Source organism: Mesoplodon mirus (assembly GCF_964341445.2).
Source record: "Mesoplodon mirus genome assembly, chromosome: 9".
Classification (NCBI taxonomy): Eukaryota; Metazoa; Chordata; class Mammalia; order Artiodactyla; family Ziphiidae; genus Mesoplodon; species Mesoplodon mirus.
In genome coordinates, this window is record NC_138985.1 from 83,805,385 (window position 1) to 83,821,421 (window position 16,037).

Here is a 16,037-nt window from a genome sequence, read left to right on the forward strand (position 1 = left end):
TTTGATTTTCCAGGGAACATAGAATGTGTGCTGCGTATCTATATGTGTAAGTGTTATTTATATCCTACATGGAGGAGAATATATCCTACATGGAGGAGAATATTCATCCTCATAGAGGTTAAGTAGTTATTTGCTCAAGGTCGCTCAGCTAAAAGGAAGCTGATGTGGAATTCATTCCCACATCTGTCTCCTCCCAATGGTCAGAAGCATCCCGTCATACTGCCATATTACTAAAGTTGCTTTTGTAGCATGCATTACATTTCAGATCTATCCTCAGTAAAGCCCAACTGATACAAAATAATCTTCCTAAAGAAGGAAAGAGTCTCCCTTTGATAATTAAGCTTTCATTGCTAGCTAGAGTACCAGGATAGAAATGAAAAGATTTAGATTACAGGGTCAGGAAAGTCTCTTTGGAACTTTGTGACCTGGGGCAAATCATTGGCGCTCTCTGTGCCTTCATTTTCTTATCTTTAATTAAAGAAAATATGATCTACTCTGTTTTATCTCACAGGGTAGAGAGAATCATAAAACAATATGTGAAAGTGTTCTATGAAATATAAAGTGCCATAAAGTGTTCAAAAAAACAGACATATCAGGAATCACTGCACTGTGGGAGATTGGGTTGAAGTCAAACAGACAATATTGAATCGCTTCTTTTGAATTTTTGAATCTACACATGTATATTACACACATGTATTTACATATATGCTCTTTTATTGTAAATCTTTTTAAAGTGAAGATAACTTTTGGGTAATTTATGGGGTCTTTTGAGTTGAGGATTTTTCTACTAGTTCCAACCAAGGAGACCCAATGAATTGGTTCATCAGCCTGAAATGAGAGGCCTTGTGACCATGTGGCCTACTCATTTAAGCAGATGGAATAAAACGTTCAGTGCTAATTAAAATCTTCAAAGGGTCTTCAAAGGGTAGCAGTAAATACTATGTATTTCCCTTATTTAAAATACTAGCAGATGAAGAGTTCTTTTTCTCTCCTTAATGAATATAGGAATCCCATCTGTTATCTTTACAAAAACGTACCGTGAAATGCAGAGAAAAAACAGAAATGAAAAGATTGTGTCATTCTCTTTCTTTCACAGGAAGCCACTCTTTTTTGGAACCATACAATGCTGTTTGTTACCCGCCCCCCCCGCCCACCCTGCGATCAAATCTCCCTTCAAGGCCATGGGAAACTATTGGTCAATTAGTGACCACGTGATTCCTAGCCACCTCTATTTCAAAAACAGTGATAGATACTAGAGATTATCTCACTCAACACCCATCCAACCCCTTACTAGTTAGTCTTCCTGTACCAGAGAGGCTGGAAAGTTTGGACCTATGTTTCAAAGGGAGGAGATGTTCAAAATAACAAGTCAAGTATTTGACTGTGGTTAAAAAAGTCTCTTCCAGTTTTATAGTTCTTGGATTCTGTCAACATCTCTCTCACAATGCTTAACCCTCAAATACCAAGAACTTGTTTATTCCTCTTACCCGCCCCCCCGCTGTCACTGTGATGACCCCACCCCTCCAATGTCATGTGTGTCATGGGTGTACTCTTTTTTATTGGTTACAAAGACAGGTTTGGGGAGGGATATGAAACCATGAGGCCAAAAGTGAAACGGATCAGAAAAAAGAAGTGGATGATGAAAGGAGACTAATGAGTGCAGAAGGAAGAGTACTGAGTTGATTAAAGCAGGAGTTGGAAGTAAATAGATTACAAAGCTGGATTAAGCTCAGTTCCTAGAAAAGAAACTGTATCTAGAGACTTGAGGGCATGAGGACCAGGCGAGCATCCGACCTAAGGTTCTGGAGAAGGACTGTGAAGACAGCTAAAGCCTGCCTGCCATCCCGGAGAATGTGCTGGCAGAAAGTCTGCTTTCCTCTCACCCTCAAGCTCAGAATAATTGCTCAAGGGCAGAAAAGCACAATGGGCTAAAAATAATCACGCTTTCATCTAACAGTGCTGACCTGAACCTGTAATGTGCTGACCCGTTGGCAGTAGGATACCTTGGGATTTCTCACCTGTACAAAAGTGGTTCCTTGCACTCTAAATAATTTGGCTGAGGGCGATGTTTCTGATGAGTCATTACAAAGGCAGGGTCCTGATGGGGCTTAGGGGGCAGCGCTGTGTACCCAGGTCATCCGGTCACACAGACCAGGCAGTGAGAAGATCAGCGACTAACAAAGGGAGCCGACTGTCCGTCATCTGCTCTTCTTTACCTGATCACTTCTGCTGTCTCCAGCAACAGTCCCTTTGGTCCAGAGAGCCCCACGTTTCTGCCTGCTCAGCCTGGTGTTATTTAAGGTGAAAGGGACCTGGTTTCATCTCATGTTCTGAAGCTCTTGGTGTTTGCTGACTCATGTTTCGAGTTAGTGCAAGAGACACCATTCCTCAGCTACGCTAATGATACTGTTCTACTCACTAAATCACAAATCTGCAGAACTGGGTCCCCAGCCCAGCTTGCCTTCAACAAAGCAGGTGATTAGCAGGAAACTGAAAAAAACACGCCCTGCTTTAAGTTTCTTCCTCTTGGCTGGCTTTGAGGCGCTCCCCCCCACCGCCCACCACCACAGTTCCCTATCACGGCTCAAGCTGCCGAGGAAGCGACTGGCAGAGGTGCAGCCTGGGGCACCCCTTTCTTGGCGGCATCTCCCTCCACGGAAGCATCCTTCCTTCTGCAGCAGATGCTGCAGGGAAATGGACTCCTAAAGTTTAGCATAATGCATTCTCTGACGCAAAACGCCTCTTTGCTTCCTCTGCCCTATATTCTCTTACCTCCCAAGTCTACCAGCATCTAACATCAAGCAGTCCCATAACCCAGAAAAAAAGTGTGTGGCCACATATCAAACTAGCCCGTCAGAAAGGTCCGATTCTACTTCCCTGGACCTTTAGGAATAGTCAGTTGCTTTCTACAGGTGCTGAATCCTTGTGAAAATTACTTTGGTCCTTGCCCACCAAATAACATACCGATTCACCCCCCGCCCCACCCCAGATAAAACTGGTTTTTGTAGTGAGAAGGATAAAACATACAAAGTTTTGTAGTGAGAAGGATAAAACATACATACCTTTTTGATTTGTACTGACAGCCAGCTTTCTTCACCTCCAACACTTGCCTTTCATCCTGTTTGCCAAGGGGTGTTCCTTGCTTCATTCAGGTATGGCTTTAAGTCCCATTTCATCTTAGAATTCCTCACAGACTATAAAAAAAGGTGTGGGGGGGTGATATTACTGAATGCTTAAATAAGACAAATTCCATGAATCTCTGCAACTCAGGGCTGTGGGAACACACTCATTCCATGTTAAATTCATAATGTAAATGTTGATATTCATGTCATGTTTGTTAGCTGTATTCATTTTCCTTAATTTATACCAGGTTTCTAGAAAGCAGAGATAGATAGGGCAGGGTAACAAGATTTAATTCAATTTAATGAATACTTATCAAGGGCTATATGCACGGTAACATCTTTGCATAGAATCATGTAAGAATTATTATAGCTAATAAGTGCTTTTTGATGAGAATCATATTTTATATTATATTGAGAAACCTTTAATTTTCGTTACGGGAGTTTTTGAAAAGAGAGGAAAAAGTAATCACCGTTCTCCCATCACAAATCAGGATTTTATTGAAATTTCAAATGACTATATTTCAAAGAACTTCTAGACACTCTTCAAGTTCTTTTTTTTTTTTTTTTTTTTTTTTTTTTACATTGGAAAACAACATAGTGGAAGAAAGCATTCTCCTTGTGGAATGGCGTATTTCATGCTAACATTCCTTTTTTAAGTTTCAAGAAATTAAAGTGCAACCAAGTAAAACCCATGCAAATGATTATTCCAAGTCCTGTCCATACCGTAAACAGTCAGTTCTAAAGAGAGAAATTTGAGATGACTGGAAACATGCTGTTTGTTCTTGATCTGTCAATCTCAGTCATGAATGTGATCAGTTAGCACATCATGGTGGGAGGTTATTTTCTAATAAAATGGGCCAACATAAAGAAACATTCTGCTTGGAATGAAGCATCTTTAAGTTCCAAAGTAGTATAAGAAATCTCTGGGACAATATCTCCCTAAGAGGGGAAAAGCTGTGGTGATCGAGGCTTTGGTATTTCTGCTTTTTCAAAACAAAACTTGACCTTGAGACAGACTTCAAAAGTAGCATGAAGTCATTGCTTACAACCTTCTCTTAAAATGTCACAATTCATTGTCCTTGGAGTGGGTCTCGGGGAGTCAGTGATAAGGACAGCCAGGGTAAGAGTATAACCCCGTCCCTGTCCTCCTGTGGCTCAGAGACAGGGCACGTGGCAGCCTCCACATGTAGTTTGAGCCATGCTGAGCAAAATCACTGCTACAGAGTAATTCTCCCTGGTATCAGAGAACCTGCTGTGGGATGGAGTTTAGAATTTGGTTCTGCTTCTAAGTACAATACCTATATGACTGGTAACAACAACATGACAATAATAAGAGCAGCTACAGCTGAATTCTACTATACATCAGGCACTTTAGTTATAATTACACTTATTCACCTCCATAACCCTCACAACTCTTATTAGAGATACACAGTAGTACTGTTCCCATTTTACAGATGAAGGATATGAGGGACAGGGAGACCAGGAAATCTGTCTAACACCACAAAGGGCAGTAAATTGTGTAGTCTCTGAGTATCAGTTTCTTTTTTCATAAAATGGGGAGCATTTTACTTATATTGCAGGGCTATTGTGAGGGTTAAAGAAATAATAAAGGTAAAGAATCTGGCACATGGTAGATGCCCATTATAGAGAGATATTAATAATTCCTTTATATTAAAAACCCTTCTCCTCCTGACATGAATCCATAATGACTCCTCATTTTATTTAGAGGTTGCTTATCTACCAAACCTCCAAGCCAACCAGAACCAGGAAAGAAGCACAAAGCAATCAAAATAGTCTCATCAAAACAAGCAGTCAAACAACCCTCTTGCCCATTATCCTGACAGAGCCCCCAGGAGCCTTGTTGAGAGCCTATTTACTCCAAGGGAGCCCTGGTTTTAAGGGGCTTGGTTATAAGGCTTCCCAGCTCACAGATGATTAGAAATGCACATTAAGAGGGGAATAGTCTGCTAGGAGCAAGATGTGACAGCTGACAGTGTAGCTGCAGTAGGAGAAACGGAACCCCCTTAAGAGCCAGACAGGAGAATTCAAAATGCAGACCAGCCTGGACTCTGTGAGGAGGGCAGAGTCCTTCATAATAGATGACTAGCCCTCTCAGAAGCCTATCCTGGCACCTCATCATCCGTTTTGGCGGAGTTGCTGCTATTCCTCTGTGTCCCCTCTCTGCCCTATCCATGCCCTGTTCACATCCTTCATACAGTCTCTTTTGCTCTGGACTGTAGCAATTTGTCTTCAGTATCCTCATCTTAATTTGACCTTAAACTCTTGCGACGGCAACAGAACTACTACCGTATTCATCTTTGTATCTCTGAGCCTCTCACGTAATGATGGATGCTCTATATATGCTTGTTGAATGAATGATTATTGATTCAAGATACCGCATGAGAAAGAGACAAGAATTTGAACTCATGTTTTCAAAGATAGGAAACAATGTAAAGGAGGTTGAGAAACTTTCTATTCAAAGCCATTACAGGAAATTTTCTGCCCAAAGTAAGCTTCAATAGCCTGGAAAATTTATGTTTATGTGAAGCACATCACTACCCAAGGGCTCTGGATAAAGGAGGCATTTCCCTGTCTACTGACCCACTGGTGAGAAGAGGAGAGGAACCACAAGAGGAGAGGGACCTGGGTCACAATGAGCACCTGGGAAATTTAATGGAGAGGGAGAGAGTACAGGAGACAGATGATGAAAACCGAATGATCGATGTCACAATTGTGCTGAGGCCCAGCCCTTGTTTTGTTCTTTTCCCAGAAAATGGAGTGGTATTTTAGAGGGAACTTGGAAAATTGATTGCAGTTACTATGGTAGGTGGCATCAGAGTTATCTGTTTGAGAGAATGAACATAAAGCAGGATAATGAAGCAAGACAATAATTTATCAGCTAAATCATGAGGTGTCTATGCTGTAGGGAAGGGTGCTTTTACAAAATATAGAGGAAAAGCCTTTGACTGACAAAGGCTGACTGACTGACTCGACCCTGAAAAGATTCAGCGAATAGAAAAGCCATGGGTATTAAGACTGGTTGTTTGCCAGAACTGCAGGGAAGGAAGATAGAGAGGAAGCACATAATGAATAGGCGTCCTGGGGAGCTGGGGATGAGAACTAGGAGTGGGGTTACAAACTGTAAATCCAGAGATAAGGCAGAGTGAGAAGACATACTGGGTTGGTTTGGGGTGATCTGAATTCACAGGGGACCAATGCCTTTCAATGTAGAATCAGAGAAGCAGCAAGACCTCTGAGTACAAATACCCTTGGCTCACAGGCCTACACAACCCCGTGGAGCAGGAGAATAGTTCCTGTGTGCCTAGGCGCAGAGGGGAGGTGATGAAGGGCTATAAAGGGCTACCAAGCTTTGCGCAGCCTCACACTTCACGGGCACAGCAGCGAGACCTGTGCCCTTGAGCCGGTCATGATGATGAAACTAGGGAAACCCAGACTTCAGAATGGGTTCCTGAATGGCCTCTACTGAAAATCAGGTGGGAAAGATAAACCTAAACACTAATAAAAGACTACCTGTAAAGGACTACCTGTATCACATACAAGCCCCTCAGATGATGCTTTAACACTAAGTAAGGGCCCAGAATTAGATACAACCTCAGTGTAAGGGATTGTTCCAATCTCATGGTACAATGGGAGCTTCGCTGATGGACTAAATTTCATAACTGGAAAAACACCCACCTTTTGTCACATCCTGATTGACCTTAACCTAAAACCCTCCATCAGGGACACCTCCCTGGGCTGGGAGCCAGAGCCCTGTTGCTGTTGCTTTGCTTTGCTCTGCTTTTCAAGGATGGAAATAACACACTATCGACCTGTTGTAAATTTCAGAAACAACCTAAATCCAAACTTGAAAAGTCACCCTATGTCGATCAAATTGTGTGTAACGAAGTGAATTGAAATGTGTTAAAGGTGACGGTGGGCAAGGCCTGCAGCAGTCTCAGGGCTGTTTATCTTTTGACAGAGCCCCGCCCCTCCTCCACAAAAGTTCCTGTGGCTTCCCGTCAGAAGTCACTCCTCTGACAGTGCTGTGACAGTCCACAGTCAGAGAAAAGGTCAATCAAACCTGTGACAACTCCACGCTGAAAGCACACAGAAGAGCATGCCCTGCACTCGCATCCTTCCCATTTCCATAATCATGAATTTCATTCTGTTGTCCAGACAGATGTCTGGGAATGTAATACAGAGAATGTAAATAAGCTGAAGGCTTCTGGTTCAGCCCATTTTCTCTTCTTTTACAAATTTGGTTTCTGCTGCTGTTCATTCACATTTCATACCCTTGACGGACTATCTTTAGTCTCCATATTTTATAGTTTTTAGAGGCATGAATTAAGTTTCACATGTAAAATGAAACCTGTGAAATTCCTCTTCTCCTTGGATGAAAGAACTCGCCTGGCACCTGGAGCAATTTTGCAAATGTTGCCAGAAACAAGAATCAGGTTTCACCAGTGAATACAGGTTTATGCAGCCTAGAAATTGTACTGCAAATAACATTCTAGAGGTCAATTGAAATGTAGCTTCTTGCCTTCATTAAGACAGTCTGGAATAAAACCAAACCAGAAAAATTCTCATACCACTGTCCAGACTCTCAACTGAGAGGCCTTGTTACTAGACAAAAGAATGTATCAAAAAATGAAAATGAGAGAAAATAGTGCAGGTCAGAAGTAATTTTGTTTAACACTGTATTAGCCAGTTCAGGCTGCCATAATGAAATATCATAACTTGGGTGGCTTAAGCAACAGACATTTATTTCTCACAGTTCTGGAGGCTGGAAATACAAGATCAGAGCACCAACATGGTGCGTTTCTAGTGAAGGCTCTCTCTTCTTGGCTTGCAGATGGCTGCCTTCTGCCTTCTTTCTTTGTCCTCACATGGCAAGGAGAGACAGAGAGAGGGAGGGAGAGGGGGAGAGTGGAAGAGGGGGAGGGGGGTAGGGAGAGAGAGAGGGGGGAGGGGGAGAGGGAGAGGGAGGGAGAGAGAGGGAGGGAGAGGGAGAGAGAGAGAGAGAGAGAGAGAGAGAGAGAGAGAGAATCTCCCTCTTCTTATAAAGCCACCAATCCTATGAGATTAGGGCTCCACCCTTATGATCTCAGTTAACTTTAATTACCTCATAAAGACTCTATCTCCAGATATGGTCACACTGGGGGTTCAACATATGAACTGAGGGGGAGGCATAATTCAGTTCATAACTAACATTTTGTAAGCTACCTTCTATAGTTATTCAGCAGTTATATCCTTTTAGTTTAAGAATTCTGGATTGTAAATACATTGTATACTAGTGTTCTTACTGGCTTCAAAACTTTCAACATATGTCAGAGAAGTGGGAAATAAATATAGTGAAGGACCATTAGGATCTGCAGTCTGGAAGCAAACATTTTCTCATTTGGTCAATAACAAGGGCATTTCAAGGCTAGTGAGTCCAATAAAGACTAAATCTTTCTTGTCACATCAGGAATATTCCCTTGAACACACAGTTTCCCCTAAAATGAGCTGCTTATGAATCAGCCAGAGCCATTGCCTAATTGTACCACAGGGGAGAAAACCTAAATTCTTTTTTTTTTTTTTAATAAATGTATTTAGTTTTATTTTTGGCTGCATTGGGTCTTTGTTGCTGCACACAGGCTTTGTCTAGTTGCGGCGAGCCGGGGCTACTCTTTGTTGTGGTGCAGGGGCTTCTCATTGCGGTGGCTTCTCTTGTTGCGGAGCATGGGCTCTAGGCACACGGGCTTAGTAATTGTGGCACGTGGGCTCAGTAGCTGTGGCTCCCGGGCTCTAGAGCACAGGCTCAGTGGTTGTGGCACACAGGCTTAGTTGCTCCGTGGCATGTGGGATCTTCCCGGACCAGGGCTCTAATCCGTGTCCCCTGCATTGGCAGGCAGATTCTTAACCACTGCACCACCAGGGAAGTCCTGAAATATGAATATATTTTAATTATTTATTTTAATATAATACTATATTGTGACATTTCTTTTATCATGGCCTTAAATGGTTTTATCAGTCTTTTACTATTTAATTATTTCCATCTGTTATAGCCTTGATGCCCTAAATAAAATGTAAATTTCTGCAGGACAGAAATGAGCTTCGGGGCCATTTCTATCCTCCTTAGCATCTAGCACAGTTCTGAGGACATGATGAATGCCCAATAATGTATGTGGATCTTAGCTCTTTGATCATCCATTGTGGACTTAACTTCCCATACCCAAATATTGTCTGTTTGTTTTTATAAATCCACCTCCAAGAAAGGTATTTTTAAAAAATCTATTTCGTCTTATGTTTCTGGTGTCTACTATGATTACAGGCAAACGATAGTTTGCCTTTATAACCTGGGTGCCAAGTACTGCTCTAAACATTGTCTACAGATCATCTTACTTCATCATGATTGTAGGAAGGTAGGTGGGATAATAAACAGATTACTTCTGCTTACTAACGAGGAAACTAAGTCACACAGAGCTTAAGTATATTGCCCAAGGGTCACACCAGTGGTAAGTGGTAGAAATAGGGTACAAACAAGGGCATACCAAGCCCGTGGTCCATCCTCACATGGCCTGAAACTTAAGTTTGCAGTAGGAATGTGAAGTTACTCTTCTATTACTGCACTGATGCCTCAGATCTTTCATCAGACAAGTACAGAATAGATAGTTCCCCTTCACTCTTCAGGGAGGTATAGGCTACCACATCACTTACTGAACACCTACCATATAATATCTATTATAAAGGAGCAACTGACAAAGTATAAAGTTGTTCAGACTTTGAATTTCTTAAATAGACATGTTATTGGAAGCAAATATTTTCATATTTATTTGGTATGTGACTCACATTTCATTTTTTTTTTTTGCTTGGAATAATGCTTGGCACAAACATAGCATTCCAGTGTTTGTTGAATGGATGAATCCTCTCCTCTTTCAAGCTTAGACATAGTCACCTGCCCCGTAGGTGGCCAGTTAGGTTGATCTTCCATGTTCAGAACTCACTTTATTTTCATTGTCAATTCATTCTTCACCAGTTAAAAAAAATACACTAATTTTCAGACCATGACTGGATGCTGGATAAAATGAGCTGTGGCAAAGATGAACTAATATTCTTATCATCTGAATGATGCAATCTCTTTGGTCATAACGAGTTACTGGGATAATGACACATGTGCAGGAGGTGAATTCAGTTGTGGTCAGTAGACAGAGCCTTTGAAGCACATTATTTTCACTGTATTATTTTTCTGCCCTTTGTCTTAGCTGCCAGAGGGTGGATGATCATGGACTGGGTCTCTCCTTCCAGTGAGTCCACAGTTCATACACTCCTTTAATGTAACAAATCTAGTTCCTTCAGTTATTGAAGATTTGATTTTCCAGGAGGCTCTCTTTGTTCCTGCCCATGACAAGAGCTGTTCTCTTGTAACTCTGAAGCCTAGTGTATCACCTCATGGTAATGATAAGTTCCACCCCAGACAAACATGAGGGTAACCCCAGGGTCACTGTCAGAGTGCTATGTGTATGAGTGTCCTGGAGAGTCCCTAAAACTCATTCATGCGTTCATTCCTTCAACACATACATCAAATACTCTGTGACAGGAGCTAGGAGCTGTGGATATAGAAATAATTAGGGAAAAAAGCCTGCTCTCAGGGCACTCACACTTCGGAGAGACATGAAATAATTGTTATGTGGTGAAATAAACAGTCATTTTCTAGGTGCTCAGATCCTATGAGGAGGGTGTGATAGGGGTGAGGGGTGGTGAGCATACTAAAAAGCACTACTTTGGGCTGTTTGACGTCTTTATTTCTAGTTTTAATGAGATATAATTGATATACAAAATTGTATAAGTTTAAGGTGTATAACAAAATGATTTGATAAATGCATATATTGCAAAATGATTACCACAAGTTTGGCTAACATCCATTACCTCACATAGTCACAGATTTGTTTTCCTTGTAATGAGAACTTTTAAGATTCACTGTTAGCAATTTTCAAAAAATAATACAGTATTTTAATCATACTCATCATGCTTTACATCTCAGAACCTATAACTGGAAGTTTGTCCCTTTTGACCACCTTTACTCATTCCCCCACAATCCTGCCCCCCGTGACCCCCTGACTGAGCACCACATCTGGCAACCACCAGTTTGATCTCTGCTTCTATGAATTTGGTTTTTTTTAGATTCCACATATAAGTGAGATCATATAGTATTTGTCTTTCTCTGCCTGACTTTTTTCACTTAGCATAATGCTCTCAAGGTCCATCTATGTTGTTGCAAATGGCAGGATTTTCTTCTTTTTTTGAGGTTGAATAATATTCCATTGTATATATACACAACATTTTCTTTATCCATACATCTGTCAATGAAAACTTAGATTGTTCCCATGTCTTGGCTATTGTAAATAATGCTGCAGTGAACACAGGGGAGCAGATATCTCTTCAGGATAGTGATTTTTGTTTCCTTCGGCTATTCACCCAAAAGTGGAATTGCTGGATTACATGGTTCTACTTTTTTTCTTTTCTTTTTTTTTTTTTAAGGAGCTCCCATGGTGGCTCTACCAACTTACATTCCTAGCAACAAAGCACAAGCGTTCCCTCTTCTCCACCAATACTTGTTACCTCTTGCTTTTTGATGATAGCTATTGTCACAGGTGTGAGGTGATATCTCACTGTGGTTTTGATTTGCATTTTCTTGATGATTAGTGATGTTGAACACCTTTTCATGTACCTGTTGGACACTTGAATATCTTCATTGGAAATTGTCTATTCAGGTCTTTGCCCATTTTTCAATTGGATTATTTGTGGTTTTTAGTATTGAATTGAATGAGTGTCATATATTTTGGATATTAACTCCTTCTGAGCGTGGTTTGCAAATATTTTCTCCTGTTCCATAGGATGCCATTTCTTTTTTTTTTTTTTTTTTTTTTTTTTTTGCTGTACGCGGGCCTCTCACCGTTGCGGCCTCTCTCGCAGCGGAGCACAGGCTCCGGACGTGCAGGCTCAGCGGCCATGGCTCACGGGCCCAGCCGCTCCGCGGCATGTGGGATCCTCCTGGACCAGGGCACGAACCTGTGTCCCTGCATCGGCAGGCGGACTCTCAACCACTGTGCCACCAGGAAAGCCCCCATTTCATTTTTTGATTGTTTCTTCTGTGATGCAGAAGCTTTTTACTTTGATATAGTTCTACTTGTTTATTTTTTATTTTGCTGCTGTGCTTTAGATATTATATCCAAAAAGTCATTGCCAAGACCCATGTCAATAAGTTGTTTCTATAGGTTTTCTTCTAGGAGTTTTACGGTTTCAGGTCTTACATTTAAGTGTTTAATCCATTTTGAATTAGTTTTTGTGAGTGGTGTAAGATAGGGGTCTAGTTTCATTCTTTTGCATATGAATATCTGATTTTCCCATCATCATTTATTGAAGAGACTGCCTTTTCTCCATTGAGTATTCTTGGCTCCTTTGTCAAATATTAGCTGACCATATATGCATGGGTTTATTTCTGGGCTCTCGATTCTGTTATGACATCTTCTTGAAGTCTGTTTAAAACAGCACCCAGGGGTCTTCCTTGGTGGCGCAGTGGTTGAGAGTTCGTCTGCCGATGCAGGGGACATGGGTTCGTGCCCCGGTCTGGGAAGATCCCACATGCCGCGGAGCAGCTGGGCCCGTGAGCCATGGCCGCTGAGCCCGTGAGCCATGGCCGCTGAGCCTGTGCGTCCGGAGCCTGTGCTCCGCAACGGGAGAGGCCACAACAGTGAGAGGCCCACATACCGAAAAAAAAAAAAAACAGCACCCAGAATGATGGGTATAAATGCCCCCATCTGCAAGACCAGCTTTAGAAAGTATGAAACCTCACGCAGAGATGGAGTGAGAAGTTGAAAATGCTGGCAGCCAGCTCAATAGCTATTTGAAGTTTGTGTGTTGTTCTTTTTTAATATGTATAAATTCTCATGGTTTTTTATTCTAGCATAATATAGCATATTTATTTTAATACAAAAATGTGTTAAATTAATTAGCCTCCCCCATTTTGCAACTGACAAGTTCCTCAAGTAAAATGTATACTCTAGGAAAAAATGCCAAATTCTTCCTGGGACTTTTCATACAATTTGGCACAAGAACAAGTACTCCTATTTTAAGCCAAGGATAAAACAAAACAAAATAAAAAAAACCCACAAGAAAAAAGAAATAGAATAACAGAATATTTCATTCCGTAAGGGGAGAGTACGATAGGCCCCAAATATCTTTGACTAGCTAATGGTCAAAACAGTAAAAAATCCAATTCAAATCCATAGGCCATAATTATTTTGGCAAAAACATTAAGAGAAAGTTTACAAAGCTGTTGACACACATAACTTTGAAAACGCAAAGCACTGGCTTAACAATTAACCTTTGCACAGATAAGAGAGAAGATTTGAGAATATTTACCAGTTACCATAAAATGTATCTTAAAGTTATACCTACTCTATAACTTATCATTATAAGATTAGGTTTCAATCTATTTTCTTTCTTCTTAAACTGAACAGTTTGTGTAGGTGGTTCCAAGTTCTGCTGATTTATAATCTTGAGACTATGACTGCCAGGAAATTATATAGAAAATATTTATTGTAGAGAAAAGTTTACTTAAATATTTAAACCATTTGCCCTAGGATGCTGATCTTACTTACCAACCTGAAAATTTTTACACCACTGGCTCAGACCTCCCTGGTCCGGTACTAATTAACTAAATTGGTATAAAATGTTTGAACAAACTCTCTTACAACTAGGAACACAAATAAGGCATTCCTGCTCATAAAAAGTTACTTTTACAAGTAAAGTAAAATGATTCTCACGGATAGCTTTAAAACACAATGCAAAATCTTGATTTTCCTCTAAGTGCCCCAACTGGAACTCAACAAAATCCATTTATTACCTGCCACCTGTTCCAACCCACCCCCACAGCTGTACGTTCTGATTGCTGCTCCTCCCCCTTCCCTCTGTAACGTGCTCAGTCATCAGCACTCACCAGGTTACCCAAACCAAAGTCTATTTTGAGTTCTCCCTCTTCTCTCTGCCCACCCATCTTCCACCACCCTTAATGGCCAGCGGCATCCAGTAAATGTCCATGGGGGCTGCATGCTGCTCAGCACAGTGAATTCTTTCAGGTCCTCTCCTGTTCCTGGCCTTCCTGTGCTCCACTCCACACTCTGGAACCCAGGAACCTAGATTCAGATGCCAGCTTGGTGACTAACTTGGAAATCCCATAGGATGTCACTCTTCAGAATTCGTCCCCTACTGCCCCCACCACTCCCACCCCCCCAGGCCATAACCAGGCTGCAGGGTGGTGCACTCCAATCTCTACCCACCTCGTCTGTTCCACTCCGGGAAGCAGATCAGGGACACGTCTCCCAGCTGCCAGTCACTCCCATACAATCCACACCCCACCTGCCACCAGAGGCACCATGTCATTCCACTGCTCAAAGCAGTCACTGAATCCCTGCTGCCCAGCACATGATGACATCTGTAACCTCACTTAGAAGCACCCTTAAGACCCACTGCAACCTGGCTCAGACTACCATGTCCCCTACATTGATGTCATGTTAGATTATCCCAGACATTCATTATTTTATTTAATATTCTGTGAGTGCCTGCTATATGCCAGACATCGGGCTAGGGATTCCACAATGATGAATTTTGACACTTGAACAGTAATATCTAGAAGGGGTATGGAAAAGCAAATAATTAAAACAGTGATGAGAGCTATGACTAATGGTTAAAAGGTAGCCTAGGAGAAAAACTAGTCCAGCTTGGAAGCCTCAGGTAAGGGATGGATTTCCAGCACTACTAGGAAAGACAAGGTCCGAAGGATGAACATATACTATGCAAAAGAATGTACCAACTAGTTTCTCTCTTTTGAAAGAAATTTCCTCTCTCCCAAGAGAATTCTTACTTGGCCTTCAAGGTCATTCCCTGAGGCTTTCCCTGACCTTCTCAGGCGGAGTTAAATGTTCTCTCACCTATGGCCCCATAGCACATCTTCCATACCTGTATTACTGCTCCTACCCTACTGTAACACAGTGATTGATGAAGGTCCCTCTCAGCCAGGAGCTCCATCAAGGCAGAGAAGAGACCTTTATCCATCTTTGTGCCCAACCACACCTGACACATAGCATGTGTTCAAGAGAGTTTGATGAATAACTGTATTTAACAAAGAATAAATATAAGTCAACTTGGACATTTGAAGGTCCATTTTAAAATAAGTAAGACATCTGTAGGGACATAACACATTCTGGAGTGTTCTTCATTATACAGAAATGTTTTTACATTTTAGACAATAATACATGAGGAAATCAGAAAAGAACTGTTCCCTATGGAAATGAACAAGGGAACAAATGCTTTCATGTATTTGGACACATTTTCTAGCACCCAGCTGATTCAAGCAATGTTCATGATAGTTGCTAAATTGTGAGTTGTTACACACCTTGCATTTCATAGGCTTCAAATGTGAGTGGCGTTAATACAGACAGCTCACAGGAAGCACCCTGAAGTCCCCCACCACGCCAGCCAAGGGCAAATCTACCCACAGGCTTCTGAGCCAATGGAACTGCATTGATCTTCACCCAGGGCCACTGGGGCCACAGTGTATGGCCTTTACACATGGCTAGAAAGACAACACAAGTTAACAAGCATGCATACACATACACACTCTCTTCCCAGATAATTAAACTAACAACACTTACCCAAAAACTTAGTATGTATTTTGTTACCTGTAAAGGCCACTCCCAATTAAATTGCTGGTGGACTTCTCTACAATTTCTAACTTCACATCTCCTAGTGGTATAATTCATGGTCTATTTTGGTCACTATCAAGCTCAGGGTAGCAGAAAATATATTATCCATATACCTCACCACCACATGTTGTTTTAAATTTTCTTCTAAAATATTTAGAAGATATTTCTT

At 41.4% G+C, this 16,037-nt stretch overlaps 1 long non-coding RNA gene across 1 annotated transcript in view; it reads right to left on the reverse strand.

Annotated features, from left to right (window-relative positions):
- Window positions 1-3,062: 3,062 nt before the first annotated feature.
- LOC309810411 overlaps window positions 3,063-16,037 on the reverse strand; it is a 169,188-nt gene continuing 156,213 nt past the window's right edge. Inside the window, exon 3 of the long non-coding RNA XR_014294976.1 lies at window positions 3,063-3,194. This is a non-coding gene — a long non-coding RNA (uncharacterized lncRNA). The remainder of the gene's footprint in view (window positions 3,195-16,037) is intronic.